The sequence below is a fragment of the Arachis stenosperma genome, chromosome 7, assembly GCF_014773155.1.
Source record: "Arachis stenosperma cultivar V10309 chromosome 7, arast.V10309.gnm1.PFL2, whole genome shotgun sequence".
Taxonomy (NCBI): domain Eukaryota; kingdom Viridiplantae; phylum Streptophyta; class Magnoliopsida; order Fabales; family Fabaceae; genus Arachis; species Arachis stenosperma.
The window spans coordinates 13,717,562-13,741,477 of record NC_080383.1 but is presented as its reverse complement, the minus strand read 5'-3'; the positions used below and the strand labels follow the sequence as shown (position 1 = coordinate 13,741,477).

At 31.9% G+C, this 23,916-nt stretch overlaps 1 protein-coding gene across 6 annotated transcripts in view; it reads left to right on the top strand.

Moving 5' to 3' along the window:
* Positions 1 to 479: 479 nt before the first annotated feature.
* LOC130942057 (uncharacterized) overlaps positions 480 to 23,916 on the top strand; it is a 44,882-nt gene continuing 21,445 nt past the window's right edge. Inside the window, exons 1-4 of one of the 6 annotated variants that reach the window (XR_009070794.1) lie at positions 480 to 796; positions 1,593 to 1,660; positions 2,038 to 2,139; positions 2,214 to 2,321. The gene's annotated coding sequence lies outside the window, so the exon portion shown is untranslated. Of the gene's footprint in view, positions 797 to 1,592; positions 2,322 to 23,916 lie in introns of all 6 variants that reach the window. The other 5 variants (XR_009070801.1, XR_009070797.1, XR_009070793.1 and 2 more) reach the window with 5 other exon arrangements.

Genomic DNA, 23,916 nt, shown 5'->3' with positions numbered 1-23,916 from the left:
TTTATTTATTTATGAGTCGATTCTAAATTTATTTATTTATTAAAGATTTTATTTTCAAAAATTATTTTATTAAAAATAATTAAATCAAATTTTAATAATTAAAATAAAAATTCTATTTAATTCTATAATTATTAGATATTTTTCTATATATAAATTATAAAGCTTAGTAGTTATAAAAGAATAAGAATTTTATATAATTTAATTTAAATAATTGAGATTTTAAAATTTAATGTTTTAAGTTTTATGAATAAAAAAATTAATTATATTATCTTATATTTTAAATTAAAATATTTGATTAAAAGTCAAATAATAAATTGATATTAATTTTAAGAGATTAAAATAAATTTTAAATTAATACAATATACCCTAATTTTATTAAAATTATCAAATTTCAATTTTAACCCTAAATTTTCAAATTAAAAATTCTAATTTTACCTTAACTCCTACTCGCACTCACCGTCAGTCACCGCCACTCACCGACTCCCTTTCCCTTCCAAAACGCAATACATGCACAAGCAAATACACACACACAGCAGAAGAAAGAATAGAGAACGGAAGCCAGAGAAGAGAAGAGAGGAAGGACGCGCTGGCGCTAGTGGTCCTCGCAACCGCCGTCGCCGCCAAACCAACCGCGCGAGAGAGAGAAAGTTCGCAGAAGAGAGATGCGTCAGAAAGAGAGAGAGCTCGCACCTTGTCATTGCCGTCCATGGAGCCACGAGCCGCATCACTGTCGCCGAGGGAGGAAAGAGCACGAGCTGGAGGAGCCGTTGAAGAAGTTATCGGCTGTGAGGCAAAGGTAAGCTATTTTTCTTTTAATTTCAAAATAAAAAATTAACGTGTTTTTTTCTAATCTTCTTCTGTTTTTATTTCAAAATATTTGTTTCCCTTCTTTTAGTTGTTTTGTGTGTGTGGTTTTGGGTTTAGGTCAGATCAAAGCAGAGGCAAGTCATTAGAGAAGTACATCTATATCTTTTTCTTATTTCTTATGCTGATGGGATATAATGCACTGTTTTGAAATTCACCTAAAATTTTATTTTGATTTGTTTAAGCTGATTTGCTTCATTTTATCTTTTAGTTTTAATTTAATTGTTTTTTGTTGCTGAGACCGTTGCATATGGTTATGTTGTTTGCTTGCTTTATTGGTTGGTTAAATTATAAACTGTAGATCTAGCATCATATGGTTATGTTACCTTAGCTTCCTAATAATTGTGGTTAACAGGTTATAGTTGTGTCCTACTTATTGATGGAGGGAAAGAACTTTTAAGATTTTCAATTAAAAGATAAAAGAACTTCTCAATTTATGGGAAAAATATACTCTTTTTATTCTGTGTTCTGCATTTTTTATCTGCATGGTAGTTTTTTGCGAGGAAGAGATTTTTTTGGATTTATGAGTGAATTTGCACATTGATGATTTGAATAAATTGTGTACTGTAATCTTGCAATCATTGGGGTTTTGACCACTTATTTTTTGTGTATTTTGTGTATCTCTATCTGTAATTTCATGATCACATGATTCTATTATCGTTATTAAAATGATTCTCCTCTTCATTATGTTTAACCCACTTTTTTTTTTTTTTAAATAAACTTTATAGATAATTTTCTTTGATAATGGGTTTCAATTCGGTGTATAGGAGCTTGCTTGCAAGATATATTCCCCCAGGTATTGCTCTTTACCTTTAAAATTTGAAAATATAATTGAATTATGGTAATCTATTGTTGGATTTTAAGTATAATAATTGCTACTCTGTGATCTGGTGTTATTTATACTGTATTCTAGCTGCAAATTTTCAATTGTGGATTGAATTAACATTCAAATAATTAAATAATTATCTAATTAAAAAAAAAGAAATATTATTAAGCGATGGACATTCTATATGCATGTTAAACAGACAGTAACTGCATGTTTTTAGATAAATGAGTAGCTTTATATGTTGAGATTTTCACCTCAAAATCCTTACAAAAGACTACTAATTTCACCTGAACCATTTCTGATATTAGTTGTTTAACACTGTCATTGGTTCCCTTCCAAATTTTCAGAAACCATTTACATGAAAACAAGCTTGAAAGAGTTCTTTTAGCCTATGATTGCCAAATTCCTAAGTATTTTTGTGTGCATTAATCTGTGCATGCGACCAACATGTAAGTATGTCTCCTTCAAGATTCCAAAATAAACACTCTGGCCCATCATTTTAAAGAATTTTTGTTCACAGCAGAACACTTAAGGCGGTGGCTATTGAAAATCCAAATGATGCTGATCAAGCTGCTGAAATTGTTCTCAGTGAATTGTACTGAGACTTAATATTGCCACTACCATGGAAGAGGTATTTCTGGTAGCTTCTCCTTAATATGCATGTATAATGAAATTGGAATGGCTTCGTTTTTCATGGGATATTGGTCTTTTTCTCTATGTATGTGCTTGGTCTGCAAATTGATAGTCTAATTGTACTCTTCACATGTCATGGGAAAGAATTATGCTTTTAATTTATTGTTGAAGTATCATTATGCTTTTAATTTATAAAAGTATCGAAAATTATTCTAATTGTATCTCTTCATTAGTGATTCTAAGATTCTTAATGCAAAGTGATAAAAAACGAATAGATGAAGTATTAATTAGTGTCCAAACTCCAAATTATCAAATTTATTGATATTTTATAAATTTATTCTCTGATTAAATATTGATATTTTTTTAAGTTTTCAGAAAATGATTAGGAGGCATATATGAAAGGGACGTGGCATTCGCTACTGCCATTGAAGATTTTGGAAGTGACCATAATGATTTTCATTTTGCTGCTTTAGGAGATAAACTTCATATTCTTTCTTTCTCAACTACAACTAAAGATCTTTCTTTCAATACTAAATTAAATTGTGATCCTTTGATATAATCAGTACTAGAGAAGTTCACTTGGAAATATGCTATTCTTTTCTATCTCTAAATGGAAATGATTGAATTTTCAGCCTCAATTTAATCATTCCATGCTGTGGACATATGAGTTTATATATAATTGTGTGAGAATGCTGCTATAGTTACATCATTTTGTTTAGGATGCCGTCTAATAAATAATGTTTCCTTTTTTGGTGTTCATTATTTTTGTTTTTTATTTGTTTGTTTTAAAAATACAGTTGATGCTTAAAATTATTATAATGACACAAATATGCATGTGTATAGTCAAAACAGTATGTCTAATTTATTGCAGTTGGAAATTCAAGAATAAACAAAGACTCGACAAAATTCATGGTTTTATTCCAGGACTTGCAGCTGCTTTTTATTGTTCAAGAAGAGAAGATATGAGAGCGTGCTGCAGTTTTGAAAGGGGGAGTAGTTGGCACCATATGAGGGAAAGACTTCCTCTTTCGATGTAGAAGAGAAGAAGAAAACAACGGTGAAGAAACAAAGAACGATGGAAGAAGGAGAAGAGGGTGGCGACGACAGGGACGGTCACAGAGAAGGATGCCAGATCGATAGAGAAAAGAAGAGAAATGAGGCGACGGCGGTGGTGGCATCTGTTGGATCCGTTGAACTGTGTCCATTTACCTATCAATCGGCATTCTGCAGAGTTATCCATTTGAGGTTAGTTGTGTAACGTTTAAATGCATATTTTAAAAATCAGATCATTACTTGATTTCCTTTATCTCTCTCTTTCTCTCTTTCCCTCTGTAATTGAGGCAGTTGTGGAGTATACACAAATCAATTTGTGGTTCAAAATACCTAGACATATCACCAGTGAAAAAGTAGGAGGAATTCACTGGTGATGGAAGCAGTAACTGACAGAAAAGATAGAGAATGTGTATTTTCGACCTGTAGAAAGTCCTAGCCCTAACCTTGCACACTTTGCCCTTCTTCAGAGATGGTGTCAAGCTTTGGAGGGAATAAATTGAAAAAGCTCAATCAGCTCTGGCTAAGGATGAGGCTGAGCTTTCAAAATTGAAAAAAGAAGAAAGCACACTTAAAGATATTGTGCAACAGCGAAGCGGCATCCTTTTTCTTTCATGCTGCTCATGACTGACTCTGAACTTGAATGTAATGAAAAACAGCTGCCAGATGCACCAGATAGGACACCGGCTGCCAATATTAAAGGTGGCTGAAGCATTGCATTTTTAGGTACTGCTTTTCTTTGTTATTTATTGTTCTTTCTGCTTTTAAATGATCCCACTATACATTAAGCTTCTCAATACTAAGCAGAATATTATTTGATGGGCACCAACACAGGCACTGTCTAAGTCTCTAAGACATTAACTGTAGACGAACTCCTTTATTTAAAGGAGAGTTTACACTTTTGGAGCAAACAAAAATGGAACCATTAGCCTAGAAAACATCAAAGCTTTTAGTTTTGTTTCAAATTCTTTTTATATACTTGGTTAAGATGATTGTGTTTGCCATCTCACAAATTTGACATGGTCAGGCCTCGATGAAAAACGCAACAATTGCTCTGGAGTCACACATCATTGACTTTTTTGGATCAGTAAGTTCTATGATTTAACTGTACCAATACTTCCATACATTATATAAATAGCATTTGCACCAATAGTGCTCGCTGATTAAAATGAATTTGGGTTATAGCTTAATGCATTGCAATATAGAAGGATGGATTTTGATGAGTTTCGTGCAGGTACACTCAGTGTTCATCAACTTGAAGCACTTGATAGTTACCCCAAATATATTGCAATGCATTAAGCTGCAATATGTTGTACCTTTAACAAGTCTTTCTTCTAATTATTGTTGGATAATGCAATTTGAAGACAATTGTAAAATCTTTTTAATTAGTAATTTAGGACACGTTTTATTTTTGTAGCTATAATAATTAGAAGAAATACTTATAAAAATAGTTGATGGTGTGAAAGGTACAACTTACGTGATGCTTCTCACATCATGAGTTAGTCTGCCACCAGTTTTTTAAATTGTGCTCCCTTTGTCATTAAACTTGTCACAGCATCTCAATTTTGTAAGAGATACTGTTTTATTTTAGTGTGATCAAGTATTTATCATGTTCTATTTTAGCGTGAACAATTTTTTGCTCATAAATTAAAAAACTGAAAGATAAAATAGATTTATGAAAGAGAATTTTTTTTGTACTAACCCATATAGAACATGTGTTTTCCTTTAAACAAAAATGCCTTCTACTGAATATTTGCCACCATAATTTTCTTTGCTGTTGGGTTAGTTAGTGTATGTTGTAGCCTTTTTTCATGGGATCAGAATTTGTATCTTCTGTTTGATACTAATTATATCTAGATGGAAGATCAATTTGTAGTTTACTACTTGAAATGGCATAAGAAACTTATAAATTGGCTGTTTGGTCACTGATTTTATGTTTCAAAATCAGTTTCTTGAAAGATCAATTTGTAGTTTACTTTACTATTTTATATTTGCATTTTGGTGTTTGATACTAACAGAGATATTTATATTACGAATTTTATTTGCAGATTTCATGATGCAAATTCCATGTCATTAGAGTTTAGTGTTCTTAAGGATCTCATTGAGATTTTTGAGAGCAAAAGTAGCGTCATCGAAGAAGCAGGGTGCTTGCAATGTCTCCAATCAAATTGGTAGGTATCGATACTGCTTGCTATATTAGCCAGTAGTATCTAAGACTTTTTTTTTTCATTTGAGATCTAGCATCATATGGTTATGTTACCTTAGCCTCCTAATAGTTATGGTTAACGGGTTATAGTTGTGTCCTACACTCCTACTTATGATGGAGGAAAGAATTTTAAGATTTCAATTAAAAGATAAAAAAACTTCTAGGATACCATCTAATTAATATGTTCGTCTGATGGTATACCAGCAAGTACAACTGGGATTGTTGTTCCTTTACTAAAAAATGTATTAATGAAATATAAGATGCATAGAATTCTCTGTAACTCCATATAACAATAAAAATACTGAATGAGAAATTTCAACAATCCATGTCCCACTAAATTTTTGAATGAGCATTTTTAACAATTTATATCCCATTATCAATTTTAACCTTTTTTTCTTTAAAATATAATTGGGTTAGAAGAATTGATATATGAAAAGAACAAGACTCTTCCCAAATAAAGTAATTTCAGAATTAAAGCTTTTATTATACAAAATTAAAAAAAAAAGAAATGAAAGAATTTTGGTTTACTAATTGATTGAATCTAAGAATATTTTTCTATTTAGCATATGTATTTCATTGTTGAAAGAAGAAGAATTTATTATTCTCAAGTCACATCATTTTTTATATCTACACTCTTCAATAAAATGCTTTATAGTACTTAAGTACTATTTTATAATTTAACATACACTGAAATAATGTGAATTAAAATTAACTTTAATGTTTTATTCATTTTGCTAGCTACGTTTTGATGTAACTGTTTGGTAAAAAAGGCTTAGATTTTGGAGGATGTCCATTTTTGCTTCAAAAGAGGTTAGTATTACATTTATTTTTTACTTTTATAGTATTAATTTAATTAACTATATTAATTGAAAAGGTAGTTTTTTTTTAAGCTGTTATTTTTCTTTCCATCCTCCATAATATACACCAAATATTAAGGCACAACATATTATATGGTGGCTTTAATTAGTAAAAGGCATAGAAAATAATAGTATTTTTTAAAAATCAAGATATGAAAATTAAAGAGATCCTTAAGGAGGTTCATCATTACAAAAGAACTTGGAAGAGATTCAGATTTGAAAAAAAATGGGCATCAAGTATGTATGCTGGCAGGGGGTCGGTGAGTCGGTCGGTCTGTAGTGATTAGAAGATGATTTTGAGGCTGCAAATCTGTGATTGTTTGTTTGCAGGGTCTTAATGCGGTGCTCGAGTGATTATCTGTTTGATAGTTTTTCTAGAACAATTGAGTAATGCTTTTTTTTTGTTCTTAGTTTAGGTTATCTTTTTGTATGACTTTGTCGTTGGATGTATTTTGTAGAACTGATCTTATTAACTTCCTTTTAGTTTTGGTAAATTGAACTTATAAAAAAAAGCATGGAAATAATTTAAAATATTTGTGTTAAGATATGTAAGAAACCGTGTCCTTAGATACGAGCATTTGTATTTATCTCTTGCTTTAACCGTTATCCATTTGTTATTTTTATACTTACTTCTCATCAGTTATCGAATAGATAATAATTTGAACTATGATTATTTGGCATCTTGGCTAAAGGTAGCTAATCAAAATAATAAATCTACATTTGATGCTAACTGCGAGTAAAAGTATATCAGTAAGCATTTTGTGTAAATAGCATCTATGTTAATTATATTTAATTAAAGAGTTTTTTATATTAAAAGAAATATACGTAAATTTGTAAAGTTGTATCATATCGTGCAAGTTATCAAAGAAATAGTTTTATCATGGGATAAGTATGATTTTGATCTCTAAAGTTTTTTGCTAGAATCGAAATCGTCTCTCATCTAATTTTCGAATTAGTATCGTCCTTAACGTTTTTTTTTCATATTAAAACTGTCCTTTTAATTTTTTTAGACAAAAATACCCTCACCTCTACCAACACAATTACCTCCACCACCACCCCCACCACTAACACCAACACCACCTCGACAACCAACACCAACACCACCACCACCACCACCACCCCCCACCCACTGCCACTCCATCACCATCTGCATCACACTAACCAAAACTAAAAAAATCAACATCATCATTGTTATCCTCATCGAAACCTAGAGCTCAGATCCAGAACTTAAACTCAGAAAAACAAACCCAGAACTCTTCCTCAACACCTATCTTCTTCCTCAACATTAACCAGAAGCAGATGCACAAACGCAGAAGAACAACATTGGATAACAACAATAGATAACAACAAGCTCAACTAGAAGTGGAAGAACAGTAGAAGCAAAAAATAATGAAACAACAACAACCAGATGCAGAAGAACAAAAACAACCATGGATCTTGTATACAATTAACCATTAACAAAAATTCAATAACCTAAGCTAATTCAACAACAAGAACAATAATTTAGCAGCAACTTTCAGCAATTTAATAATCTAAAATCAACTAACAGAAAATTAAAATTCAGCTAAACTAACTCAAAATCAAATCAAGGGGCTGGAGGGAGGGTAACAGGTAGTGGTGGCTCTGATTCTTTCTGCGACAGGGACTGAGGGAGGGTAAGCAGGGAGGCTCGCTGGCGGTGGTGAAACAGAGCAGGCTCCACGTTGCTGCGTGGTGGTGAAGCAGGAGAGGCTCCACGTTGCTGCGCCATGGTGAAGCAGGAGAGGCTCGCCGGTGGTGAGTTCTGGTTCGAGGAGATCCGAGACAGGGAAGAAGAGAAGGAGGGGAGAGATCACGGTTGATCTGGATAGGAGAGAGGCAGCGGCGGGACGGCGGCTTCCCTTCCCCCTTCATCGTCATCTTCATCAGAGTTCTGGAGGAAGCGACGACGACGAGGAGGTCACAGCGGCGACGATGGAGACTCGCCGGCGCCGTCCCCCTCCCCCATCCCCCTCTTCCCTTCCCCTCCCCCTTCGTATACCCTTTTCTTCCCCCCAAACGCGTTTTCTTCCCCCTAAACACGCGTTTTCTTTTTTTTTTATAACTTTTATTATTAAAATAGGAATAGGGGTAGTCCATAAAAAATTTTATTAAAAATGACGATTTTAATACGAAAAAAAATGTTAAAGACGATTCTAAATCGAAAATTAGATGAGGGACGATTTCGATTCTGGCGAAAAATTTTAGAGACCAAAACCATACTTACCCCTTTTATCATAGTGTTTTTATTTTTCAAGAAGATGTTTTTATTTCAACTTTTAAGTACAAATTGAATAGAAATTTAATTATTTAAAATAATTTTTTCTTTTTGAGTTGGAATTTATTTTTATTTAATATTTCATTCTATAATTGCTTTACAGAGAGTCAATGACCTTATACAATAATTTATATATAAAAGTATTTTAAGATAGACATACATGTTAGTATAAATGTGATTTTATAAATTAATTATGATTAAAAAATTTTATTGTCATATAATTTGTGTAATAATGTTAGTTAAAATCACAATGAAGTGAAATTTATTAATAGGATATAATTTATATATTTTTTTGCATTCCCTTTTAAATTTATTTTTTACAATAAAATGATATATTTAAAAAATAGATATTATTTTTATGGTTTAAATATTACAAAAATATAATTTATAATTACAGATTTTAAGAATATTTAGTGTTAAAATTTTGTGTGTAAGTGACAATATTGAAATCATATTTAACTTATGTACAAGAATATGCCTAAATAACAAAGATTATTCACATTGGATCTAAGTTACGATAGTTAAGTAACATATTAATGCATATAATAATGTCTAATTTATCTAAAAAATAAAAAAAAAATCAATGAAACGGATTTTAACAAACATTTTTTTAAAATATTTTTTAATCTAAACAACATTTAATCAAATAATTTTTTAATATAAATATTTTATTTAAGATGGTACAAATTATAAAAGTTTGTCTAATGTAGTATAAATTGGTTTTAAAAGATAGAATTTTAAGATTTTATTTTAAAAGAAATAAATAAGAAATAAATACTCCTTTAGGTTGATAAAATAAATAATTAAGTATCATTTAACTCACAAAATACTTAAGAAATCATTGTAACTCATGAATACGAAAAAATTTGTAACAAATCATATATATAATAAGTAAAATTTAAATATTAATAAAAATTATCAACTATCAAATAGACAGAGATCTGAAAAACGTGAAGAATGGATCGTATCAAAATTATTTATTTTTTACTGCTTCACTATTTTTTTATAATTAATATTTTTTGTTGTTAATAATAAAATCCTTCTTATATAATGACAAAATGATATTTGATCTCATATTTAATTATTTTTGTTTTTAATTTTTAAATTTTAAGATTTGAGTATGTGATGACCATAATTTATGTTACTACTATTTTTATAGATAGTATTTTTATCTTTCTATCTTTAGATATTATATAAAAATCCTCTACTAAATAATTAATCAAATAAATAAAATTTACTATCTTATTTACTATCATGAAAAATAATAAATTAAATATTTTTTATTTTATTCAAAATTTTGGTGGTAAAAAATATTATAATGAAAGATATGATATATTTATGAATTTATTAGTAATAGATATCTAAAAATAACATATTCAGTAATTAAGTTTTGTTATTCTTGCTATATCTATATCTTTTATAATAAATACTATTTTAACATTTGTATTTTCTTAACAATTATACAAATATTTTGTTATTAAATTTGTGATTAATTAATTATTTTTATATTTTTATAAAGGTGTCAAAAGTGTTTAGTATACAATAGTTTTTTTTATGTGTTTTATTTTAATTAATATAATTATTTAAGATTAAAATATTAACCTCTTTTATAATAGTTAATTTTACCTCTTCATAACAGTTAATTTATCTATTTTTTAAAATTTAGTTACAATATATTTTAAAGCATTTGAATAAATTATTAACTAAATTAAATATCAATATAACAAAAGGTTAATAATTTAATTTTTCTATATATACTAAGTAAATTAATTTTTTCAATGAATATATCAATTTTTATAAAAATTATACATAAATATAATAAAATAAATTAAATATATGATTTACGAGTAGCACAAGTTATACACTAGAGACTAATAATATAAATAAATATCATTTAGTTAGTATTTATTATTTGTGTGATTAGAATATAAACTAATTTTATTAAAATTTTATTTTTTTTTGAATAGTACAACAGTAACATATTTAAACACAAACATAATAACTTTTATATTTAAATTTTTTTTTAATATGAACTAAAAATATAATAAAATTATTTTGTTCTCTAAGAATATAGAATAAAATAATTTTATACACTGTACAATAAATTTTTATATATAAATATCTTTTAAAATTAAAAATAGTAATTATTAATACCAATAAATAAATATTAATAAATTTTATAATGGAATAGTGTCTAGCCCAGGGGTAGCTCGGATTTTTCACTAGTTTCATTTAAACAATCAATTCTCCAAAGTCCAAACATCAAAAGTCATTCTTAAATTTTTTTTTTTTTTGGAGTAGCCCAAGAATAAATCCCATTAATTAATAAGCATGATGCATATACTATGTCTTCCAAATAAATATTAAATTGCAGGAAAAACACCCTCAGTTTATCTAGAACAAAGTTAAATAAATTAACTACATTAATAAGTAGTTCTTAATTCACTAAAAAATTAATACATAAATCTATGGGACCAAAACAAAAGTCTGTACAAAATTAAAACTAAAAATAAATAAAAAAGAAAAATAAAAATTAGATATTGTTGATCACAAAACTTTTTTAAACCTTTTTAATGTGTCATTGTAAAATTTATTTGGAATTAGGGGGACATCATTGTTTGGGATGAACCAATCTTTATTAACTTCTATCAATTGCATTGCAAAAAACTCTGGCTATGTCATATCATTGTGATCTTCATCATCATCACCATCTTCCATTTCGTCATAGTTTGCCTCAATTTCAATAGTAGTAACCAAAGCCTGAACCTTTATTTAATCCTTATTATTCTCTAATTAACTTGTTAGTTCTCTCTGAATCTCATCAATCTTTTCATCTCCATTATTATTCTCTAATTGATTTGTTAGTTCTCTCTGAATCTCATTAATCTTTTCATCTCCATTATTGCGATTAGTTTGCTGATTCATTCTGAATCTCCATCCTGTCATCTCCATTTTCTGATTGGTTTACAAATTCTACTATCCTAGCATAATCAATGACATTCTAATATCAAGAACACAATAATAATATCAAGAACTTGACCTATAGATTCTATTAATAATAATAATAATAATAATAATAATAATAATGAAGTAAAAAACATAAAACAAAAACTGCACGTTCACCATTTGTGTGATTCAGATATGTAACTAGTATATGGTTATAGAAAATAAGGTAGGAAATCAAGTCAAATTAAATATCCAAATTAGCATCATAAATTCAGATTTACTTTAATCTAAAAATTTAATAATTTTCATACACAATTTCAATTGGAAGAAAAAAAAAATATAGAATAATGCTTACAATACGAATACTATGATGAATGTGACATTTGTTGTAAAATGGAAATTTTTTTTCTTTTTGTTAAAGAATAATTATTATTTGACTTTCGTCCAATATATATGCAAATCAAGTTGGTTTTTAAATTAAAGTAAATAAGTAAAGTCTACTAGAAAATAAGCTGTAGTTCTTAAATCAATTACTGAATCTTTAATTATTTTATTTAATTGCTCGAATTACTTTATTCGCCTATATTCTTTCAAAATCAAAATCTTTTATTTATTTAGTCTTACAAACATGAGAAGCTGTAATTATAAATTAAAACATCTTTGTTCCATTTAAATAAAAGAGCCATTAATTATAACTATGTAGATAGTAAGATACGCAAATATGGATTTAAATAATCAAAATCAAAGTATTAAAAAAAATTTACTTTATATATAATAAAATTCAAACAGACTTTTTAATAGAAGCAGTATTTTCAAATTATAAAAAGAGTTAGAATCAAATCATATACACTTTGTAATCCTCAAACTAATTAGAAATATTGTATTCAAATAAACAAAAATGTAATTTCTAAATTTGTTATTTCAACAACACTCAGTCGTATTCAAAGGCAGCACTATTATTATTGAAAAGAAAGAGTGTGTATGAGACGTTAAATTGAAACTTGAAGACACATAAACACAACTCAATAAGCTATAAACTACTATTAATTTAGTAAGTTTAAAATCAAAATTGAACTTTTTTGTTATAGTTAGAAAAAACTAAACACATCAATCAAATCAATACTTACCGGTATTAGAGTAGCCACAGTTTCGGGAGCCAGAGATTTCTTCTCTTTTGACGAGGTTTAATGTTATTCTTTCTAAATTTGCATAAAATATAATTATTCATCTGTAAGAAAAATATATAAATACATTAATCTTTGTTTAATTGGAATTGGAGCAAGACAGAAATATCGTAGCAGTCATTATATATATATATATCAATCCAAAATAAATTATCCAAGGTTGTGTCATTGAGAAACTAAGCATAATGTAGTCGTCACTTAGGTTGTGTTTTGATTTTGTTTCTTAAATAGAAACAGAAATAATGAGAAGATTAAAATAAAATAAAGACAAAAAATTTTTTGTTAGACAGAACACTTTTACAACTCTATGTCCATCAGCAATTGAACTTTTAATCTATTATCGAAACGTTAACGAATACAGTCCAACAAAAATTTAGTTTGTACTGGTTCTTTTGATTCAAATTCGAAACCTCTGGTTAAAGAATATGCACAAAATTATGATACTTACATTGGAAGGATTTGGTAACAAAGAAGAATCAATGCTATATTGATGCAAGATCCATCCACCATCATGGCTAGTACCACTTTTCTCAAAGCGATATCATTTTCTCATTCCAATGCATTGGTTAGTTTTATTGGTCATAATCTCTTTTCCGATCTCTTCAGCTTCCCAAAAACCCAACCCGATGGTGCGAACCATCCTCAAGCTTTGAGAACTTCCTCTTCAGAGTAGTGAAGAAGTAGAGGTCCTTCCCGTCATAAGAATTTTCAACGTGTTCTTTCCAAATTTTCGATAGATTCTTCTCCGTACCAAATAATTCACCTTCAAGAATGGTTCCATAGTTTGGTAGAGGCCTCTCATTAATTTTGTTACGGAGAAAATCTTGAATGAGTTCTTCATCTGTAGGTTTGAACTTCTTGCTTGCACCTGAAGGCAAATTTGTTAAAGCCATATTCAAGATTAAAAATGAAAGAAACAAATAATTAAAGAATTAAGAAGATTATTGAAGTAAGTGGATTAATAATGCGGTAGTAGAGTTTATATATTGGATGAAAGTCTCTACTAATTGAAAAAATAAAAATATTGAAATATGACAATTTATGTTCATTTTGATTTTGCCAGGGATGTTTCGGTTCAAAATAATTATGTTATATTTTTATTTTAATTTTTCAAAAAAAATCTAAGATAAAAATTACTCTTTTTAGTTGACATAAACTAAAATTAAATGTGTCAATTTTTAATATCATATCATCAAAAAATAATTAAATCATATTTTAAATTTAATATTATATCTTCTAATTGAACTTAAAAGGATATCATATGTTATCTTATATTAATAAAATATCTTTCTAATTAAGTATGAAAAGATCTGAAGACAGAAATTTATAGGGGAGAAGATACAATCACCTAGTTAAAAAAATTATATTTTAAAAAATTAATAGACAAAAATTATTTTATATTTAGATAATTTTTTAAAAAAATCTTCAAATATTAAAAGCATATTTTAATTCTATTTTCTAAATAATATATAATTCTTTTTAAAAAAATTATTTAGTTTTTTATAAAAATAATTCTTTTTACTCAAATAAATCACTAAAACTAACATTACGCTTAATTTGATAAAATTTTTACATTTTAAAAGCAGCTTATAAAAATTACTTTATAAAAATTATCTTTTATGTTTGATAATTTAAATTAAAAATGACTTTCAATAAGCACAAATAACAATAAGTGATAGTGCGTTTGGTAAAATAATTAAGATTTAAAAATATTATAATAGACATTAATAAGAATTAATTTTAGATATTAATTAATATTTGAGATTATATTAGACTTTTTAATTTTGATAAGTACAAGTCATTTTTAAAAGCCAATGAATAATAGTTCAAATCTGTGATTGTTTGCAGGGTCTTAATGCGGTGCTCGAGTGATTATCTGTTTATGGATAGTTTTTCTAGAACAATTGATGTAATTGTCTTTTTTTGTTCTCTTAGTTTAGGTTATCTTTTTGTATCAATTTGTCGTTGGATATATTTTGTGGAACTGATCTTATTAACTTCCTTTTAGTTTTGGTAAATTGAACTTATAAAAAAAGCATGGAAATAATTTAAAAACATATATTTGTGTTAAGATATGTAATAAGAAACCGTGTCAGATACGAGCATTTATATTTGTCTTCTGCTTTTAACCGTTATCCATTTGTTATTTTTTATACTTTACTTCTCATCTCAGTTACTGAATAGATAATAATTTGAACTATGATTATTTGGTATCTTGGCTAAAGGTAGCTAATCAAAATAATAAATTTACATTTGATGCTAACTGCCAGTAAAAGTACATCAGTAAGCATTTTGTTTAAATGGCATCTATATTAATTTTATTTAATTAAAAAGTTTTTTATCTTAAAAGAAGTATACGTACATTTGTAGAGTTGTATCATATTATATTTTGGCTTTTCTTTTCTAATTATTCGGCTTGTAATGAATTGGGTTCAGGCCTCAAATCTTTTCATCCTTTGGAATGGGAATAGATTGGACAGCTTCCAACCTCGGAGAAGGCTCAGGCAAGGAGATCCAATTTCTCAGTATTTATTTGTTTTGTGCATAGAGAGATTGGCGTGCTTCATTTCCAAACAAGTTGACGAGGGTATTTGGGATGGTATGGCTGTTTCTAGAGGGGGACCTAGAGTTTCTCACTTGATGTTTGCAGATGACCTACTCCTTTTTTGTTAAGCGAAGAAAAATCAAGTTCAGAATGTTGTGCACACCTTGGAGTTGTTCTGTAAAGCTTCAGGTATGAAGGTTAACATTGAAAAATCTAAAACTATTTGTTCTAGAAATATCTCTAATAGAAGGAAGGAAATGTTGTCTGGTGTTTCTCATATTCCTTTTACTAGTGACCTAGGCAAATACTTGGGGGTGAACCTTAATCATTCTCGAGCTGCTAGATCTATTTTTTCAGACTCTTTAGAGAAGATCAAGAATAGATTGGCTAGTTGGAAAGATCAGCTCCTCAACAGAGCACGCAGGCTTTGCTTAATTAAATCTGTTGCTTCTTCTCTTCCTATTTATCAGATGCAAGTGACTATTTTTCTTACTTTGGTTTGTCAAAAGATTGATTCTGTGCTTAGATAATTCTTGTGGAAGGAAAAGGTGGGAGAGTGTTGCTTAAATTTGGTTAAGTAGAGCAAAGTTGTCACTCCAAAAAAATATGAAGGCTTAGGAATTAGAGATACCCAATGTGTAAATTTTGCTTTACTCGAAAAGCTTGTTTGGCAATTATTGCATAATAAAGATAAGCTTTGGGTAAAAATTATGTTGGCAAAATATTTATCTGGGAGTTCTTGCTTTTTACCCAATTTTTCTAATAATATTTCAAGAGGCGAACGATTTATAAGACAATAGAAAAGCTTCATGATGGTTTTGATTGGTGTACAGGCAGGATGTCTCAATCCTTTTGGTATCATGCTTGGCGACCATGTGGAACGTTAGCTCCTTTAGTTCCTTTTGTGCACATTTCTGATTCTCACTTGAAGTTAGAAGGTGTGTGGCACCATGGGCCTTGGCGGTGGGATATTCTTTGCACAATGATTTCGGAAGAAGTTAAACTTGATTTGATGCTCTTTGATCCTATCAAGCAGGCAGGAGATAAAACAGGTTAGTTTTGGACAAACTCAAATACTCTTACCTACTCGACTAAAAGCGGGTATGAATGGCTATTGAAGAAGAAATTTGGCTGGAATGATAATGAAAATTGGTTTTGGCTTTGGCGCTTGAGAATACCGGAGAAGATAAAGTGTCTGCTCTGGCTTTGCCTCAACAACAGAGTTCCCACAGCTAGTTACCGGTTTCAAAGAGGTCTTGCTACTTCTGATTTTTGTCAGAGATGTTATCTTGCTCTATAGAATATTAACCACTGCTTTAGGACTTGCCAAAAAGCACGACTGATTTGGATTAGCTTAAATTTGGGAATGACCGCTGAGGACTCTAGTTTGAATTTTGTGTCTTGGATTCGTTCTAACCTCAACAAAAATGAGTTTCTCTTTGCAGCGGCTTTTTGGTGGATTTGGAGGGATAGGAACAATGACATCTTCCACCAAGATGATTCATGGAGTAAGGAGAAAATTATTCACTTAGTTAAACATGCTGCTCGAGATTTCTCTAATGTTATTATCAACCAAAAACATATTATTCATTCTTCTTTGAAATATAACTGGGAATCACCTCCAATGAATGTCTGTAAAGTGAACTGCGATGCAAGCGTTTTTGAAAATGAGCAATTAGCTGGCTTTGGATGTAATATTAGAGACAGCATAGGAATTTGGATAAAAAGGTTGTTCTGCCAGTATACCTCTTTCTAGTGTTCTCTGTTGGGAGTTTCATACTATTTGGAGAGGGCTTGTTATGACTTGGGATTACGAGTGCAAAGAGGTCATATGTGAAACTGATAATCTTGATGCGTTTCTTCATGTTTTGCAAGGCACAACCAGCATGATTAGGAATGACTCTGATCTGTTTGACAAAATCAAAGAGATGCTCCAGCGCAATTGGACGGCTACTTTAGTGCTCATCCAGCGCACAGCAAACAGAGCAGCTGATTTAATGGCTAATACTGCTGCTTTAAACAAGCAGGTGTATTTAGAGTGGTTACTACCTCTTAATAATTTAGACATTATTATTAGAGAGGAGTACTACTCTTTTTCTTAGGTCTTTTTTCTTTATGTTATGTTCAGTCACAAAAAAAAATATCGTGCAAGTTATCAAAGAAATAATTTTATCATAGTGTTTTTATTTTTCAAGATGTTTTTATTTCAACTTTTAAGTACAAATTGAATAGAAATTTAGTTATAAAAAAAAATAATTTTTTCCTTTTGAGTCAGTTTTTATATTTATTTAATATTTCATTCTCTAATTGCTTTACAGAGAGGTCAATGACCTTATGCAATAATTCATATTTAAATAATTCATATATAAAAGTATTTTAAGATAGACAATACATGTTGGTATAAATGTGATTTTATAAAATTAATTATGATTAAAAAAATTTATTGTCATATAATTTGTGTTAATAATGTTAGTTAAAATCACATTAAAGTGAAATTTATTAATAGAATATAATTTATATATTTTTTGTATTTCCTTTTAAATTTATTTTTTACAATAAAATGATATATTTAAAAAATAGATATTATTTTTATGGTTTAAATATTACAAAAATATAATTTATAATTACAGATTTTAAGAATATTTAGTGTTAAAATTTTGTGTGTAAGTAATAACATTGAAATCATATTTAACTTATGTATAAGAATATGCCTAAATAACAAAGATTATTCACGGTGGATCTAAGTTATGATAGTTAAGTAACATATTAATGCATATAATAATATTTAATTCATCTAAAAAATAAAAAAATCAATGAAGCGGATTTTAACAGACATTTTTTTAAGATATTTTTTAATCTAAACAACATTTAATCAAATAATTTTTTAATATAAATATTTTATTTAAGATGGTACAAATTATAAAAGTTTGTCTGCTGTAGTATAAATTGGTTTTAAAAGATAAAATTTTAAGATTTTATTTTAAAAGAAATAAATAAAAAATAAATACTCCTTTAGGTTGATAAAATAAATAATTAAGTATCATTTACCTCACAAATGACTTAAGAAATTATTGTAAATCATGAATACGAAAAAATTTGAAACAAATTATATATATAATAAGTAAAATCTAAATATTAATAAAAAGTATCAACTATTAAATAGGCAGAGATCCGAAAAATATGTGAAAATTGGATTGTATTAAAATTATTTATTTTTCACTGTTTCACTATTTTTTTATAATTAATATTTTTTGTTGTTAATAATAAAAATTCTTCTTATATAATGACAAAATGATATTTGATCTCATATTTAATTATTTTTGTTTTTAATTTTTAAATTTTAAGATTTGAGTATGTGATGACCATAATTTATGTTACTACTATTTTTATAGATAGTATTTTTGTCTTTCTATCTTTAGATATTACAAGTTTAATCACCTGTGCCATGCACGTGATAAGATTAAAATTATAATTTTAAGTTGTTATGTTAAATTTCATTTTAATTATAATAATTTAATTAATAAAAAAATAACTTGTATGCGTTGTTTTTCTTTTTTTAATATGGTATTAATTGTATTAACTATAAAATAGTTATTTAATCTACTAGACACTTAATTCTGATAAACAAAATTTATATAGTGTAGAGAAATGAGAGAGAGAGCGAGAGAGCATGTGAGGGGGGGAAACACTGAGCGAGGTAGACTTAGATTGTATCAATGGGGTACAAAGGATCCTAGGGTTTGGAATCGGGAAGAATATTATCGCCTGGAAAAAGAATCTTTTTCTGTCTTTGTTGATAATCTACCGGAAGATATTTCAAAGAAGGAATTGTACCACTTGTTTGGGTGGACGGGCAGAATCATTGACATATACCTCTCGAGAAAATGTAAACAGGGTATGGTTTATCTTTTTGCTTTTGTACGATATACGACGAAAGGGGCCGCTCGGAAAGCGATTATGGAGATGAATCGTATGAGGTTACGAGGGAAGTTGTTGTCTGTTGGTGAAGCGAAATTTAGAAGACCCTTACAAGAGCGGGAACGAAGGGTGCATGTGGATCAGAGGGTTTTGTACGAGGGAGGGCATAAAGGAGCTGATAGTGAAAACAAGGGAGAGCCTAAGGAATCTGATAGTGGAGAAGAAGGGGTTATTGCACAAGAAAGCGAGGTGAACAAGGATGAGGCGCAAGCAGCTAACCACAGTAGGAGGAAGAGGGCTGACGTTGCAGTAGCGCAGGCGAACCTGGAGTGGTTAGGGAGGAGCGTAGTAGGTTGCACTTTAAAACCAATTGATATCCAATCGCTGAAAAGGTCTATTTGCAAGAGTGTGCCTCAGGTTGTTGAAGTTAGAGAGATAAGTGCATGTAAAGCCCTAGTGACGTTTGAAACAGTGAAACATGCAGACGATACTTTTACGTTCAAATTGAATAGTCTGCTACAATTTTTTCACAGGGTTCGGAGATGGGAAGAGTCCGATCGCTGTGAAACTCGGAGAGTTTGGTTAGAATGCTACGGAGTACCACTCCATGTCTGGTCAACAGATACTTTTCAAACCATAGGACGACAATGGGGAGAAATTATTAAATGCGATGTAGACATGGAAGCAGGATCATCCTTTAGAAGTGGACGATTTCAAGTTGACACTGATGTTTTTGACGTGATTAGAGAGTGGGTGTACCTCTCTATTGGTGATAGTGGCTATGATGTTTTTGTGAAGGAGTTGGACTGTGAGACATGTGGTGCAGAAAATATGGTTCAGAACCAAGTGGATTATCGCAGATCTTGTTCTGAGGATAGTGGCCTGATGGCTGGGGCGGTGCTATGGGATCCGACGGCTGACATGTTGGCTCCAAACATGCCGCTGGTAGACGGGGACAAGGATAGAATGGTCATTCCTGAGGTCTTATTTAATGATTTAAATTGTCATTATTCAAATTTGAATAATACCGATTATAGCATGGATTCAATTAGTTCCTATCAGGGTAATGGAAAGGAGGATTTTAAGGGATATGGCTTAAATGTGGAGGAGGGATCGGAGAGGACAGTTACGCAGGATTTAAACACGTATGGAGATGAAGTATTGCATGCAGGTATAAGGAAAGAGGACTTGAATGACATGGGCTGCTCTTATTATTGCCGAAATAGGGCTGGTTTTGAGAGCAAGGGAGAGTTGGGCTTGAAGTTGAGTGGCCCAATTAAAAAGGGATTGGAAATGGGGCTTCGGGCTGAAGCAATCCAGCAAGATGGGAGGGAGGATACGGAAGGGGCTAGTACGGGCTTCGGATTGGGCCTAGAGAAAGATGGGTTAGGAAATGAAGAGAGGCTGGAAGTCATGGTTGCTGAGTCGGGTCGGACTGGAGGGTCGCGGGTCATCAGGAAACGTGAGAAGACCAGGATCGGAGACACGGGGAGGCGGCTGGGTGCAACGCGAGGGGAAATAGAGGTGGCCGAAGAGGATCATGACACGACAGAGAGGGAGCAGCAAGCTGAACAGGGACTGTGGCGGACTGATAAGCGCGGTCTGTGTTCTATGAGGGGAGACCCAGTGACTGCCGATGAGGACTATGGAATGGTAGTGAGGGGGAGGCAAATCGAGCAGGGACCGTGGCGAGCTGATAAGCGCGGTTCCATGGCTGATCCTGCATCCGCCACCTTAAGAAACGATCAGGCTGGGAACGGGGAGTCAGGGGCGCTGCGAGTGGTGGCAGCAAAAACTGCTTCGAAGGAGACGGCTGAGAATGGGGGGAGAAATCTTGAATGCGGCACCAGTTCGGGTAACCCAACACAAGCAACTGAAAGTCCGAGAGTTGTGATAAGGGACACAAGGCTAAACACAGAGATGCACAATAGGAATGCTGAATCAAGGGAAGCAGGGGACGCTGCAGGGGACGAGCCAGAGGAGGAGCATCGAGAGGAGACAGTTGATGGGAGCAAAATGATTCAAGAGCAGATAAAGGAAAATCAGAAAACCTGGGCATTGGCGGTGGAATCGGGTGCGGTTTTATATGATGAGGAGGTGGACATCATGGCAATTTTACAGTCACAGAATGAGGAATTAGCGAGAAAGAGAAAACTGGCAAAACAGAAAGAGAAGTTCCGACGGAGTCGACCTAAGAACCACAATAAGGTGAGTAAAATTATTATTAAATGAAGTTTGGTTGCTGGAATATAAGGGGGTTGAGGGGGGACGGAAAATTCAGTATGATTAAATCTTTGAGGAACAATTATAAGCTAAACATGTTAGGCTTGATTGAAACTAAGAGACAACAGATATCTAAATTTGATGTTGCAAGAATTTGGGGATGCAGTAGTGTGGGATGGGAGTCTGTAGAGTCTGTGGGAGCTTCTGGGGGCTTACTGTTAGTTTGGGATGATGACATGTTTAAATCCGATAACTGTTATAAGGGGGAGAGGTGGCTATGCATTGAAGGAGTGTTGACAAAAAATAATTTTCATTGTGCATTCTGTTTGGTGTATGGGGCTCATGAGAGGGAGGAGAAGCGGGTGGTGTGGGAGGAGTTGAGTTATATTGTGGGTTTGTGTCAGGTTCCATTCTGCTTTTTGGGGGATTTTAACAAGATTTTACATGTAGAAGAACGCAAAGGGACTAGTAGTTTACCGGGGTCAGCGGAAGACTTTAAAGATTGGGTACTGGATATGCAGTTGATGGACTTACCTCTCAATGATAGGAAGTACACGTGGTTCAGAGGTCGATCCTGTAGTCGTATTGATAGGGTCTTGGTTAATGTAGAGTGGTTGGAGGAGCTCCCGGAAGTTAGGCTGAAAGGGGGCCCAAGAGGGCTGTCAGATCATTGCCCGTTGATTGTGGAAGGTACTAGAGTAGGTGGTGGACCACGCCCTTTCAGAACCCTGGATTCCTGGTTCACGCATGAGGGTTTTCTACGGATGGTTAAAAATGAATGGAGGAACTTGGGAGACGCTCAGTTCACTAGTAAGCTGAAGGCTCTGACAGGTCCTTTGAGAAATTGGCACAAGGAAAACTTTGGGAACATGGATAAGAGACTGAAGTTGTTTGAAGAGGAGATTCAGAAGCTGGATACACTGGTTAGCGAAGGCGCATATGATGGTACAACTGAGGCTAGAAGAAAGGCGTTGGTGAGTTTTTGTGAGAAATGGTATGTCAGGAAGGAGGTCCATTGGAAGCAGATGTCGCGGTCTCAGCATGCTCAAAACATGGACAAGAATACTAGGTACTTTCATCACATAGCATCGGCTAGAAGACGGAATAACAGGATTGACGCGCTGATGATTAATGGTCGGTTAGTGAGGAATCAGGCAAGAATAAAAGTGGCAATTAGAGGGTTCTACAAGGAGCTGTATCGACAGGAATATGCACCGAGGATTGGTTTTAGGGATGGGTTGGTGAATCAGATTGATGGAGCTGAAGCTGAAGCTCTGGAGGCTATGCCGTCGGCGGAGGAAATTAGAGAGGCAGTTTGGGACTGTGAATCCTCAAAAGCCCCAGGTAGTGATGGCTACAATATGAACTTCATCAAAAAGTGCTGGGAGGATATTGGGCAGGAATTCACTAGAGCAGTGATGGAGTTCTTTCAGACTACTACGCTACCATCGGATGCAAATGTCACGTGGGTGATGCTAGCTCCGAAGATCGTGGGTGCTAAAGAAATAAAGGATTTTCGGCCGATTAGTATGGTGGGTTGTGTGTATAAGGTGATATCCAAGGTTTTAGTGAGAAGAATGAGAACAGTCATGCCGGGCTTAGTAGGAGAGACACAGAGTGCGTTTGTCCAGGGAAGGAAAATACATGATGGCGCCCTCATTGCTTGTGAGACGGTTCAGTGGATTAAAACACATCGAAAGAAGGCGGCAATCATTAAGCTTGACTTCCAAAAAGCTTATGATAGAGTCCGATGGAATTTTGTGGATATAGTGCTTCAGAAGATGGGGTTCGGTCAAAGGTGGAGAAATTGGGTGAAAGAGTGTCTGAGTACGGCATCTATGTCCGTGCTGGTTAATGGATCTCCAACCAGGCTATTCAGAATGGAGAGGGGACTAAGACAAGGTGATCCACTCTCTCCTCTGCTGTTTGTACTTGTGGTTGATGTGTTGCATAGGATGTTGGGGGAGGCCGTTAGAAATGGGCGCATTACTCCATTACTAGTAGGGAGAGATCATGTTGAGTTGTCGCATCTTCAATTTGCGGATGATACGATCTTGTTTTGCCCTATGGAGACAGGAACAATTGTGAATTATAAGAGGATGTTGCGTTGTTTTGAGTTGATGTCTGGGTTGAGCATCAACTTTGATAAGTCGAATTTGATCCCGATTAATTGTGATCAGGAATGGGTGGAGCAGGTGTGTGGCCTTCTCGGGTGTAAGCAAGCTAGTCTACCGGTTCGGTACCTTGGTATTTCATTGGGAGCTAATCCGAGGCTAGTGAAGACTTGGAAGCCAATCATAGACAAGGTGGAGGAGAAGCTCAGCTTATGGAAAGCGAAGGTTCTGAACAAAGCAGGCAAGCTAGTTCT